The sequence below is a fragment of the Pan paniscus genome, chromosome 16 (genome assembly GCF_029289425.2).
Source record: "Pan paniscus chromosome 16, NHGRI_mPanPan1-v2.0_pri, whole genome shotgun sequence".
Lineage (NCBI taxonomy): Eukaryota > Metazoa > Chordata > Mammalia > Primates > Hominidae > Pan > Pan paniscus.
In genome coordinates this window covers 69,947,206-69,960,581 of record NC_073265.2, presented here as the reverse complement: position 1 = coordinate 69,960,581, position 13,376 = coordinate 69,947,206, and positions in this window count along the sequence as shown.

Sequence of the window (13,376 nt, the reverse complement as noted above, 5' to 3'; positions counted from 1 at the left end):
TTCCTTTTTCCCGCCTGATTTGGCAGCTGAAGAATTCCCTTTCAGGAACTGACAGGAGATACCCTTCCTGGACTGCCAGCAGGGCAGCTAGAGACGGGGAGGTTGGCACAATCCCTACGCTGGGTCTGTTGTTTTAACTCACAGATGTCCTGAGAATTTTACCTTTCGTTGTGACTTTCCACAGGACGAATATTTTGAGCACCGTCATCTAAATGAATTGCCGATACTGATTTCATGAACCTTCAGGACCTCGCTTTTAATTTTTTCTTTTTTAAGAGACAGGGTCTTACTGTATTGTCCAGGCTGGACTCCCAACTCCTGGGCTCAAATGACCCTCCGGCCTGCCTCCCAAGTAGCTAGGACTACCGGCACATGCCACCTTGCCCAGCTAGGACCTGGGTTTTAAAAGGCCATTTCTTCACTAAAACAATTTTACTTGTTTTTGAACTATTCAAACTTGATTTTTAAAAACCTGGTAACAAAGCCTGTCCAGATTGCATATTTGAAGTCTGTTTTGAAGGTTTTCATACTTGGTGAAAACATAAAGCCCAATTTTAGCTTTGCAGGTTTGCATTTCCTTTTTTTTTTTTTTTTTAAAAAAAAATTTTTTCTGCGAAAATCCTTTAAAAAGAAAAAAAAAGCTTTATACAGCTGGGCACAGTGACTCACGCCTGTAATCCCACCACTTTGGGAGGCTGAGGAGGGTGGATCACTTGAGGTCAGAAGTTCAAGACCAGCCTGGCCAACATGGTGAAACTCCGTCTCTACTAAAAATACAAAAATTAGCTGGCCATGGTGGCGTGCACCTATAATCCCAGCTACTTAGGAGGCTGAGGCACGAGAATCACTTGAAGCTAGGAGGCAGAGGTTACGGTGAGCCGAGATCACGCCACTGCACTCCAGCCTGGGTGACAGAGTGAGACTATGTCTCAAAAAAATAAAAAGGCTTTCTAACTTGCTACACATTGGTATACTTTGGTCACTTTATTGTATTCAGCATTTATGTATGTAATGTTTTTTGTTCTCACAGCATCCACTGTGTTAGGTGCTACAGCTACCAAGGTGAGTAAGATAGTCCCTGCTCTCAGATACCTTACAGTCTAATTAGGGCGTCAGCAGAAGATTCAAAACAGTTTGTATGTGCCTTTAAAAAAAATCAAGTCCTCATAAAAGCTAAGAAGATGGTCTTGCGTCCTGATTCAGTGGTGATATTTCTATGGGGAGCTAAGGTTATAGTCGAGTGCATCAGTTCCTAATCTAATTCAGAACAAGAATCAAACTTTGGGAACTGAGATGAAAGGGTATCTAACAGCCCCCTCAGTCAGTCTTTCTCAGATACCACTCCTCTCACCTGTCCTTTGACAAGAATTGAATAGCCCTTAGTTCATGAAAGGGGGGAATGATGAGAGTCTCAAGTACTCGTCTTCTGTGCTGCTGATGGAAAAGACAGTCTTTATATTTCAGATGACCTGGCAGCAGTGTTAGCATTGTTAGAAAAATCTAAAAGCTAGATACCTGTTTATTTATACCTGGTCTCATTCCACAAGGGATTTGTGGAGTGTGATTCAGTATAATATAAATACATAAGCAAATAAATAAAAGCCTGGCTTTTGTTTTCATTCTATTACAAGGCTACACAGAGGTGGGCTGAAAGAGCATTTATTCCCCAGGAAAACATGTTGGTTCAGGTTTGTGTGAATATTCAGTTGAGACCCTAAAATTATATGCCACAGAGTGGAGCTACCAAGCCTTTCTTATCTCATGCCACATATAGCCAGTGGTAGAGTTTCTGTAGCCCACTGACATGAGATGTGCTGCCCAGGGGATAAGAGGTTAAAGATCTCAGCACGTCTCTAATATCTAACATCTTTAACAACAAATGTGTTAGTGTGCCTTGTCATATTGGTTTGGAAACTTTAACATACAGCACAGAAAGAATGCATTTGCCCTATAAAATGTGAAAATTGGGGATTACCAGCTGTCCACTTTGACCTTAAAGCAGCAGTCCCCAACCATTGTGGCACCAGGGACTGGTTTCATGGAAGGCAATTTTTTTCCATGAAAATCCTAGTTAGATTCTCATAAGGAGTGCGCAATCTAGGTCCCTCGTATGCACTGTTCACAATAGGGTTTGCACTCCTATGAGAAGCAAATGCTGCCGCTGATTTGACAGGAGGCGGAACTCAGGCAGTAATGCTCACCCACCAGCTACCCATGTCCTGCTATGCGGCCCAGTTCCTAACAGGCCACTGACCAGTACAGGTCCACGGCCTGGGGTTTGGGGACCTCTGCCTTAAATTTCTATGTCATTCTGATCATCCTAGTAGAGAAAGATCTAACTTTGAGTTCAGGTCAGCAAACATATTTACTCTGCTAGGTACTTACCGTGAGTCAGTCACTGAGTTGACTTGGGAATGTAAAGGTGGCTAATGCACAGCTCCTGCCCTCAACAAGTGCATTGTATGATCTGTCTCTTAGGTAACTCTGTATCCTGCCAAGCCAGCCAGTATTGATGAACTAAACAATATTCCACATAACTAAATACCCTGATTTCTATTACTTAATATTGGCCCTTTACACACTGAATTTTGGCTTCCACACTAGTCAGCTGGATGTGGAGTTGCTCGAGACCACTTTTATTTGTAAAAGTAGAACCAACTTTTGACCATAAGAGGATACTCATGCTTAAAAACAGAATCTGGTTGTCTTGATGGAATCTAAGGTAATGTTGCCCCATTGTACGTTTTTTTTAAAATTTGGGACTGGGTACTCAGTGAAATCAGGGATCATGTGTATTTTGTTCATCGTTTCCCCTATGACTGGCATAGAGAAGATGCTCAGTAAATGTTAATTAAATTGCTAAATTAAAGAATGAGAGGCCAGGTGCAGGGGTTCCCACCTGTAATCCCAGCACTTCGGGAGGCTGAGGCAAGCAGATTGCTCGAGTTCAGGAGTTTGAGACCAGCCTGGGCAACATGGCAAAACCCCATCTCTATAAAAAATACAAAAAGAAATTAGCCAGGTGTGGTGGTGCACTCCTGTAGTCTTAGCTACTCCAGAGGCTGAGATGGGAGGATCACTTGAGCCCAGGAGGTCGAGGCTGTAAAGAGGTGTCATCATGCCACTGTACTTCAGCCTTGGTGATAGATCAAGACCCTGTCTCAAAAATAATAATAAAATAAAAGAATGAATGAGTGATTTAGTGAATGCTTCCAAAATACCAAGCCTGTTCCTTCTGGTTTGGGCAGTATTATTGGAGTTATGGGCTTTGAAGAAGATACAAAGTGGTCCAGAGCCAAGGCCAGCATCACACTGTGTCCTCTGGCTAAGGAATTGTGACATTCTCTCCATATTTATTACCAATAGGGCTCAAATTTTGTTATGGTAACAATGTACCCAGTTAAGATAGTCACTCAACCTCCCCTGCCATCAGGATGGCCACATGACAGGATTCTGTCCAATAGGCCCTAACTGGAGAATATTGGGGGATCTTCTGGAGAGACTTTTAACAGAGCCAGGCTCAGCTGTAATGTTTCCCTTCACTTTTTTTTTGTTGTTGTTCCTGCCTGGGTTGCAGGCATTGTTTTTTGAGCAACAGCAGCCATCTTGCAAGCATGAGGGTAAATTTCACAGCTGAAGATGGTGGTGCAGAAAGATAGTCTATTTCCTTCATGGTTTAATAGCTGCCCCGATCTCGCCTGTATTTGTCGAGGCTTCTTATGTGAAAAAACTAAGTCTTTTTATGTCATTGTAGTTGGCTTATTTGTTACCTGTAACCTAATGCAGCATTAACTGATTCAGGAATCAGAAGCAAAGATCTTACATTGTTCTTAACTGCTTTCTGAATAAGGACAATGAGTACTTTGTTGATCGGTAGTGGAACAGTGTGCCCAAATCCTGCTTGCCCCTCTGTAGAAAAATATTTAAGTATGACTGACTAAAGATGGGAAAATGTTTTAAGGAGATAACCAGTAAAGTAACAAATCTGAAATGTGAAAACATGAAAAGGTTATAATTTTTAAAATGATACTTTGAGGCTATTCCAGAAGTTCTATGCTGACATTAATTAGGATAAGAGGCCTGCCATTCAACTAAACACTTTTGGAGGCAAAATATCTTTTCCCAGAATCTTTTTCAGTCTGAAGGCCCTTATCCAAAGGGTTGTAAATGAGATGACTGGAACCCAGCCGGGGAGAGCTCTGAGATCCACAAACTGCTGAGAAAGCACTGCAGAGATAAAGATTGAAAGAAATAAAACACCAACCACCCACAGAAATGTGTTTTCACAGTTCCTATAACCACGGTCATTCCATGGATGATAATGCCCTCAAACCTGCATTTCTGACTCGTCTCATCCAATCTCCTGTTCATAGATTCTTAACAGGGGGTCCAGAGTCCCTGAACTTGATGACAGAATTTCGAGTTGGTACAGTACTTCATAGGATCGGTGTCCACCTGTTTTTCCCTGTGTAATCGGCACCAAACATCATATCCTAGTACGTAATGGGAACATAAAACACCTTTGTCACTTGATTGGTGATTTCCAAACACTTAAAAATATGCAAAGATGTAATAGACTGGATTTAAGTAATAAGTAAATTTAAACTTAATAAGTAATTTTTTAAATGGAAAGTGGGAAGGAACAGCCTCTTATATGCTGAGTTTGCAAATCTAATTTTAAGATGATGATGAACAATATCATGGCATCAATTTTAAGTGTTTTTTAAAAGAATTTTGGATAGTTGCACATTAACACAATATACATGGATTATAGTGTTATTCCTGGAAATTTTTAATAACAAATGTTAAATGCATGTTCCAAAAAATAGTAATACCAGCATGAGACCAGAGAGAGAAACCAACAGGACCTAGCAGTGTATAAGTATTTTGCATATGATGAAGTTGATATTTCAAATCAGTGAGGATACATTAACATATTCGATTACCTACATATTTGGAAAACATCAGTTCTGATGGATTAAAAAATCAAAGATTTATTTTTAATGAAACCAAGAAACAACCAAAAAAGAAATTTAGATAAAAATTCATGGGCTGAGTGTGGTGGCTCATGCCTGTAATCCTAGCACTTTGGGAGGCCAAGGTGGGAGGATCACTTGAGACCAGAAGTTCAAATATAGTGAGACTCCATCTTTACAAAAATAAATTTTAAAAAGTAGCCGGGTGTGGTGGTGCACACCTATAGTCTGAGCTACTCAGGAGGCTGAGGCGGAAAAATTGCTTGAGCCCAGGAGGCTGCAGTGAGCCATGCTTGTACCATTGCACTACAGCCTGGGTGACAGAGTGAGACCTTGTCAAAAAAAAATAAATTGATAACATAAATTTTCAGTCTTCTCTATACTAAAATATTTACAGATGAGATGACATGGTATTAAGGATTTGCTTAAAAAAAAAAAATCATCTGCCTGGTGCTGTGGCTCATGCCCGTAATCCCAGCACTTCAGGGAGCCGTGGCAGGCGGATCGCTTGAGCCCAGGAGTTTCAGACCAGCCTGGGCAACATGACAGAACTTCGACTCTACCAAAATTACTAAAGTTAGCCAGGCATGGTGGTGCTTGCCTGTAGTCCTGGCTACTTGGGAGGCTGAGATGGGAGGATTGCTAGAGTCCGGGAAGCAGAGGTTGCAGGGAGCAGAAGTCACACCAGTGCACTCCAGCCTTGACGACAGAGCAAGACCCTGTCTTAAAAAGAATAATCAAATCAAATCAAATAATGTGAGGAGAGGGTGAGGAAGGAAGATAGACAAGAAACAAGATTGATTGGCCATGAGTTGATAATCGTTGAATCATGGGTTGATGGGTATATGGGGGGTTGATATACTGTTCTCTACTTGTGTATATGTTTGAAAATTTTCATAATAAAATTTACATATTTTTTAATCTTCAGGATTTTGACAAACTGGGCAAAAATATTTGCTACAAATTCATTTTTTTTTTAAAAGTCAAACACCTCACTGGAGAAAAATTGTCAGAATAAATGACCAAGCATTTTATAAAAAGGAGTACAGATGGCCAATAAGCATATGAAAAAATGTTTAGAGTCATTAGTTTTAAAAAAGCAAATTTGAAAAACTGTATTTTTTACCCCCTTCGATTGACCCAAACTAAAAGATCTTTTTCTGAAAACGAATAAAGACCACTAGCACTCTGTTGGACATGGTGCTGGAGTGCAGGCACTCTCATTTACAACTTTCTGGCAAGAGTGTTAATTGGTATAACTTTCTGGAAGGAAATTTGGCAATATATATCTAAAGGCTTAACAACATACCTTCTGGTAATCCAGTAATTCAGATTGGAAGTTACTCTAAGGAAATAACTCATTTCTCACATAGATTTTAAATACTAGGATGTTTATGACAGCATTGTTTATCATAGCCAAAAAAAAAATTGAGAACACCAAAAACTAAAGTAAATAATAGTACAGACAATAGAGTGATATGTGCCATTAAAATGGAAATTGAAGAACCGTATTTACTATGGTACGAAAATATCCACAATATGTTGAGTGAAAACAGAGCACAAAGTATATACAGCAATATGTAAATATACTTTAAAAGTTCAAGCCCTGAAGAACACTATCACTGACTTCATTAGGTCATTCTTGCATTGCTATAAAGAAATACCTGACGCTGTGTAATTTATAAGGAGAAAGGTATAATTGGCTCATGGTTCTGCAGGCCGTACAGGAAGCGTAGTGCTGTCGTCTGCTTCTGAGGAGGCCTCAGGAAGCTCCCAATCATGGTGGAAGGTGAAGGGGGAATAGCTGTCTCATGTGGCAGGAGCAGGAGCAAGAAAGATGGGGAAAGGTGCCACACTTTTAAAGAACCAGATCTTGCAGGCACTCACTCGCTATGGCAAGGACAGCACCAAGCCATGAGGGATCCGCCCCCATGACCCAAACACCTCCCACCAGGCCCCACTTCCAACAATGGGGACTACATTACTCTTCCAGCATGAGATTTGGCAGACACAAATCTAAACCATATCACTGGCTAGTGAGATTATGGGAGATTTGTTTTGGTTTGATGGTTGTGTCTTGTGAATGCATCTATTCTGTAAGTTCTAAGCATGTGTTATTTTTGTAATTAACACTAAAATAATAAAGGCCATTTTTATGCAAAACACACAAAAAAGGAGGAAAGTACTCACAAATAATGAAAATGTTCTTCTAGCTATTCTAAGATACTTTATTTTTTCTTTTTTAAAAATATTTCTTTTAAAAATTTAATTGTTCTTCTTACATTTTGTTAACTGTATTTTTTATTTTTTATTTTTTTTGAGACAGACTCACTCTGTCACCCAGGCTGGAGTGCAGTGGCGTGAGCTCAGCTCACTGCAACCTCCGCCTCCCAGGTTCAAGTGATTCGCATGCTTCAGCCTCCCAAGTAGCTGGAATTACAGACATATGCCACCACATCCAGCTAATTTTTGTATTTTTAGTCGAGACAGGGTTTCGCCATGTTAGACAGGCCGGTCTCGAACTCCTGACCTTCAGTGATCCGCCTGCCTCAGCCCCCAAAAATGCTAGGATTACAGGCATGAGCCACCGTGCTGGACCTATTTAAGATACTTTAAAATTAATATCTCAGAGATAAAGTAATTTTCTATTAATATAAGAACAAAACAATGTTATTACAATTGAGTTCAGCAAAGCTCTACCAAGACCTACTATGAGCCAGAAATATGGTAATTTCTGAAGAAAATACAAAGATGAACAAGACAGCCCATGCCCACCCTCAAGAACGTTCTCTCCCTCTCATATCCCTCTCTCTTTTACAATCCAAATGATCTGGTTATATAAACTTTCTCAATATTGGTACCTGCTGTGACAGTTAATATCATATGTCAGCTTGACTGAGCTAGGGGATGCCCAGGTAGTTGGTAAAACATTATTTTTGGCTGTATCTGGGAGGGTGTTTCTGGAAGAGACTAGCATTGGAATCAGTAGACTGAGTGCAGAAGATTCACCCTCATTAATGTGGGAGGGCATCATCCAATCCCTTGGGGGCACAAATAGAACAAAAAGGTAGAGAAAGAGTGATTCTCTCCCATCAACAGTCCCTCCACCCCACCTACTGTTGTCCAGTTCCTAGGCCTTTGGCCTGAGACTGAGAGTGACACCATCAGCTCCCCTAGTTCAGGCCCTTGGACTAAATTACACCACGGGCTTTCCTGGTTCTGCCATCTTGCAGACAGCAGATCATGGTACTTCACAGCCTCCATGATTGTGTGACCCAGTTCCCATAATAAACCTCCTCTCTCTCACTCTGTCTCTTCTATTGATTCAGTTTCTCTGAAGAACTCTGACTAATACACTTGCTTAGCCCTAGGATGTGCTTTTGTCTTCTGTGATGGTTTTTGCAGCAGGTTTACTGTCTTCTCCTCTCTTCTCTACCTTCTTCTCCATAATGATGACAGCAGTAGTCATAGTGAGGATGCCCAGATAAAGAACCTGACCTCACAGTTCTGTATTGCCTCATCTCTCCTGACCCTTTTACTTATTCTCTACTGAACTACCCCTAACATTGCCACTCTCTTGTCCTTGTTATCACGTGGCACTGTGTCATTCCTAGGATGATGCAGTCCCCTTCCCTGACCACAGCATCCTACTCCTCCACTCTTCTTTTCTTCTACTGACCCCCTACTAGATTCTTATTAATTAGTCCCTCCTTGACCTGACAGTCCAGAATGTTCTTCCTGACCTTGACTTTGCAGTAAATCGTATCTAGAATGCTCTGTTGCCACTTTAAACTGCAACCCGCCTCCATGCCCATACTTCTTCGGCTTCTGCTGTGCCCACTTTGCTAATCCCCTTCTCTGGACAGAACAAATATGTAACAAAATATTATTGAGCATCTACTCTGTGCCATGTAGATCAGTAAAGAGCTGGATATCCAGATCACATCATTTTTAAAAACTGCTTTTCTATTACTAAGTTTAATAGAATAAGAGGCAGCTTGGTTCAGTGGAGGAGCTTGGGATTTAGACTATAGTAGGTCTGGATTTGAATCCTGGTTCTGCCACCTTGGGCAAACCACTTCTGTGAACTTCAGCTTCCCTATCTGTAAAAAGGATGACAACACCTTTTGAGAGAAAATATCTTGTAAACTGATAAGAAGTCCAGGGTTATGAGTACAAGCACTTCAGCAGCACATGACTCAATTCTGGCCCCTAATAAAAGTTTTGTGAAGACTACCTTTTACCCTTTTGACAGGCTAAGTAAGTAATGACTAAGAACCTGGGTTCAAATTCCAGCTCTTTCTGTTACCAGCTAGGTAAACTTGGGCCCATGACTTAATCTGTCTGTTCCTTTGTTTCTTAGGGCTTTGTGAAGATTGAAGGAAATATGTGTGTGTAGTATTCAGCACTTGGCACATAGAAATTGCTCACCAAATGTATGCTGCTTTCTCTATTGGCAGTTCTGAGTATGCAGCAGAGAGAAACAGACCACAGCATTTTTGCCTGTTTCCAGAAAATTCCTTCTTACTAAATTTTCTTTGTGCTCTGGAAAACATAGTACCTGGCATGCAATGGTGATAATGGTGCTGATGGTAATTATAGAAGCTAACACTTGTTGAGAACTTACTGTGCTCACAGATTAATACATGTACTTTACAGTTGTTAGCTCAGTTTGCCCTCAGAACAATCTTTCTGATGTATACATTACTGTTTCTTTCCATTTGTAGATGAAGAAACTGACTGTATTAGTCCGTTTTCACACTGCCGATAAAGACATACCTGAGACTGGGCAATTTACAAAACAAAGAGTTTTAATGGACTCACAGTTCCATGTGGCTGGGGAGGCCTCATAATCATGGTGGAGGACAAAAGGCACGTCTCACATGGTGGCAGACAAGAGAATGAGAGCCAAGCAAAGGGGTTTCCCCTTATTAAACCATCAGATGTGGTGAGACGTATTCGCTACCATGAGAACACTATGGGGGAAACCACCCCCATGATTCAGTTATCTCTCACTGGGTCCCTCCCACAACACCAGGGAATTATGGGAGCTACAATTCAAGATGAAATTTGGGTGGGGACACAGCCAAATTATATCACTGACACAGTGAAATAAAGTAACTTCTGAGGTCACACCACTAATAAGTGGAAAAGCCTAGATTCACCCTTGCTTTTAACCACTGCTGTATACTACCTCTCACTGAAAATACTTCATAACTATTTGTTGAATGAAAGCATAGATTTATGAATAAATCAGTGTCACAGACTATGCTGAAAGGATGGTATAAGAAATAGTCTATGGGCCAGGCGTGGTGGCTCATGCCTGTAATCCCAGCACTTTGGGAGGCCGAGGTGGGTGGATCATGAGGTCAGGAGATTGAGACCATCCTGGCTAACAAGGTGAAACCCTGTCTCTACTAAAAATACGAAAAATTAGCCGGGCGCCATGGCAGGTGCCTGTAATCCCAGGTACTCGGAAGGCTGAGGTGAGAGAATGGCGTGAACCCAGGAGGCTGAGCTTGCAGTGAGCCGAGAACGCACCACTGCACTCCAGCCTGGGCGACAGAGCGAGACTCCATCTCAAAAAAAAAAAAAAAAAATAGTCTATGAAGAATTACATATATTTTGAACATGTTTAGAATTATGGTAGCTTGTCTCCAAGATGGCCTCTGCTAATTCCTTCCCTCCCTTTACAAGCAATTTCCCCATTGAGAGATGTATTCTATTCCTCTACTTGCTTGAGATTGGGTTTGCCTGTGACTGCTTTCATTAACAGAATGTAGTTGAAGTGGTTCTGTGAGACTTCCAAGCCTATATCCTACAAAGCTTCCCAGCTTCTGTCTGACTCTCTTGATATGCTTCCTCTGGGGAAAACCAGCTGGCATGCTGTGAAGAAGTTCAAGTTATCCAAATGGAAGGTCTGCATTGAGAGTGTCTGATCAACCTCCCAGATTCTCCAGTTGTTCCAGCCCAGGTATCAGACATTCAAGTGAATGATCAGCTTCAGCTGCCATCTGACCACAACCTTATGAAAGATCCCAAGTGAGAACCACCTAGTTAAGCCTATCAACCCTCAGAACCATGAATAATAAGAATAAATTGTCATCTTAGCCACCAATCTTTGGAGCAGTTTCTTATGTAGCATTAGAAAACTGAAACAAAAATGTTTTTTATCATGCCAAATGAAGTCCTCTTCATTAGGATTCCTTAGGAGAAATTTCTATTTTATCTTGATGCCAAAAAGCCTTGAGTAATTAATTGTCCTGCTCTCACCTACCCACATCCAACCATGGACATTGTGACTTGTATGGCCCAGAAGTTGACCCTTTCATTTTAACTGCTAGAAAGCCCAGAGCCGAGCAAAACACCCATAGCCTTGAAAATGACCTAAACCCGCTCCTCTCCCCTCTCCCCTCTCCCCTCTCCTCTCCCCTCTTTCCACGGTCTCCCTCTGATGCCGAGCCGAAGCTGGACGGTACTGCTGCCATCTCAGCTCACTGCAACCTCCCTGCCTGATTCTCCTGCCTCAGCCTGCCGAGTGCCTGCGATTGCAGGCGCGCGCCGCCACGCCTGACTGGTTTTCGTATTTTTTTGGTGGAGACGGAGTTTCGATGTGTCGGCCGGGCTGGTCTCCAGCTCCTAACCGCCAGTGATCTGCCAGCCTCGGCCTCCCGAGGTGCCGGGATTGCAGACGGAGTCTCGTTAACTCAGTGCTCAATGGCGCCCAGGCTGGAGTGCAGTGGCGTGAACTCGGCTCGCTACAACCACCTCCCAGCCGCCTGCCTTGGCCTCCCTTAGTGCCGAGATTGCAGCCTCTACCTGGCAGCCACCCCGTCTGGGAAGTGAGGAGCGTCTCCGCCTGACCGCCCATCGTCTGGGATGTGAGGAGCCCCTCTGCCTGGCTGCCCAGTCTGGAAAGTGAGGAGCGTCTCTGCCCGGCCGCCATCCCATCTAGGAAGTGAGGAGCGCCTCTTCCCGGCCGCCATCACATCTGGGAAGTGAGAAGCGTCTCTGCCCGGCCGCCCATCGTCTGAGATGTGGGGAGCACCTCTGCCCTGCCGCCCCGTCCGGGATGTGAGGAGCGTCTCTGCCCGGCCGCCCCGTCTGAGAAGTGGGGAGACCCTCTGCCTGGCAACCGCCCCGTCTGAGAAGTGAGGAGCCCCTCCGCCCGGCAGCCACCCCGTCTGAGAAGTGAGGAGCGTCCTCCCCCCTCGTCCGGGAGGGAGGTGGGGGGGTCAGCCCCCCGCCCGGCCAGCCGCCCCGTCCGGGAGGTGAGGGGCGCCTCTGCCCGGCCGCCCCTGCCGGGAAGTGAGGAGCCCCTCTGCCCGGCCGGCCGCCTCGTCCGGGAGGGAGGTGGGGGGGTCGGCCCCCCGCCCGGCCAGCCGCCCCGTCCGGGAGGTGAGGGGCGCCTCTGCCCGGCCACCCCTACCGGGAAGTGAGGAGCCCCTCTGCCCGGCCGGCCGCCCCGTCCGGGAGGGAGGTGGGGGGGTCGGCCCCCCGCCTGGCCAGCCGCCCCGTCCGGGAGGTGAGGGGTGCCTCTGCCCGGCCGCCCCTACTGGGAAGTGAGGAGCCCCTCTGCCCGGCCAGCCGCCCCGTCCGGGAGGGAGGTGGGGGGGTCAGCCCCCCCGCCCGGCCAGCCGCCCCATCCGGGAGGGAGGTGGGAGGGTCAGCCCCCCGCCCGGCCAGCCGCCCCGTCCGGGAGGGAGGTGGGGGGATCAGCCCCCCGCCTGGCCAGCCGCCCCGTCCGGGAGGGAGGTGGGGGGATCAGCCCCCCACCCGGCCAGCCGCCCTGTCCGGGAGGTGGGGGGCGCCTCTGCCCAGCCGCCCCTACTGGGAAGTGAGGAGCCCCTCTGCCCGGCCAGCCGCTCTGTCTGGGAGGGAGGTGGGGGAGTCAGCCCCCCGCCCGGCCAGCCGCCCCGTCCGGGAGGGAGGTGGGGGGGTTAGCCCCCCGCCTGGCCAGCCGCCCCGTCCGGGAGGTGAGGGGCGCCTCTGCCCGGCCGCCCCTACTGGGAAGTGAGGAGCCCCTCTGCCCGGCCAGCCGCCCCGTCGGGGAGGGAGGTTTGGGGGTCAGCCCCCCGCCCGGCCAGCTGCCCCGTCCGGGAGGGAGGTGAGGGGGTCAGCCCCCCGCCCGGCCAGCCGCCCCGTCCGGGAGGGAGGTGAGGGGGTCAGCCCCCCGCCCGGCCAGCCGCCCCATCCAGGAGGGAGGTGGGGGGGTCAGCCCCCCGCCCGGCCAGCCGCCCCGTCCGGGAGGGAGGTGGGGGGGTCAGCCCCCCGCCTGGCCAGCCGCCCCATCCGGGAGGGAGGTGGGGGTATCAGCCCCCCGCCCGGCCAGCCGCCCTGTCCGGGAGGTGAGGGGCGCCTCTGCCCGGCCGCCCCTACCGGGAAGTGAGGAGCCCCTCT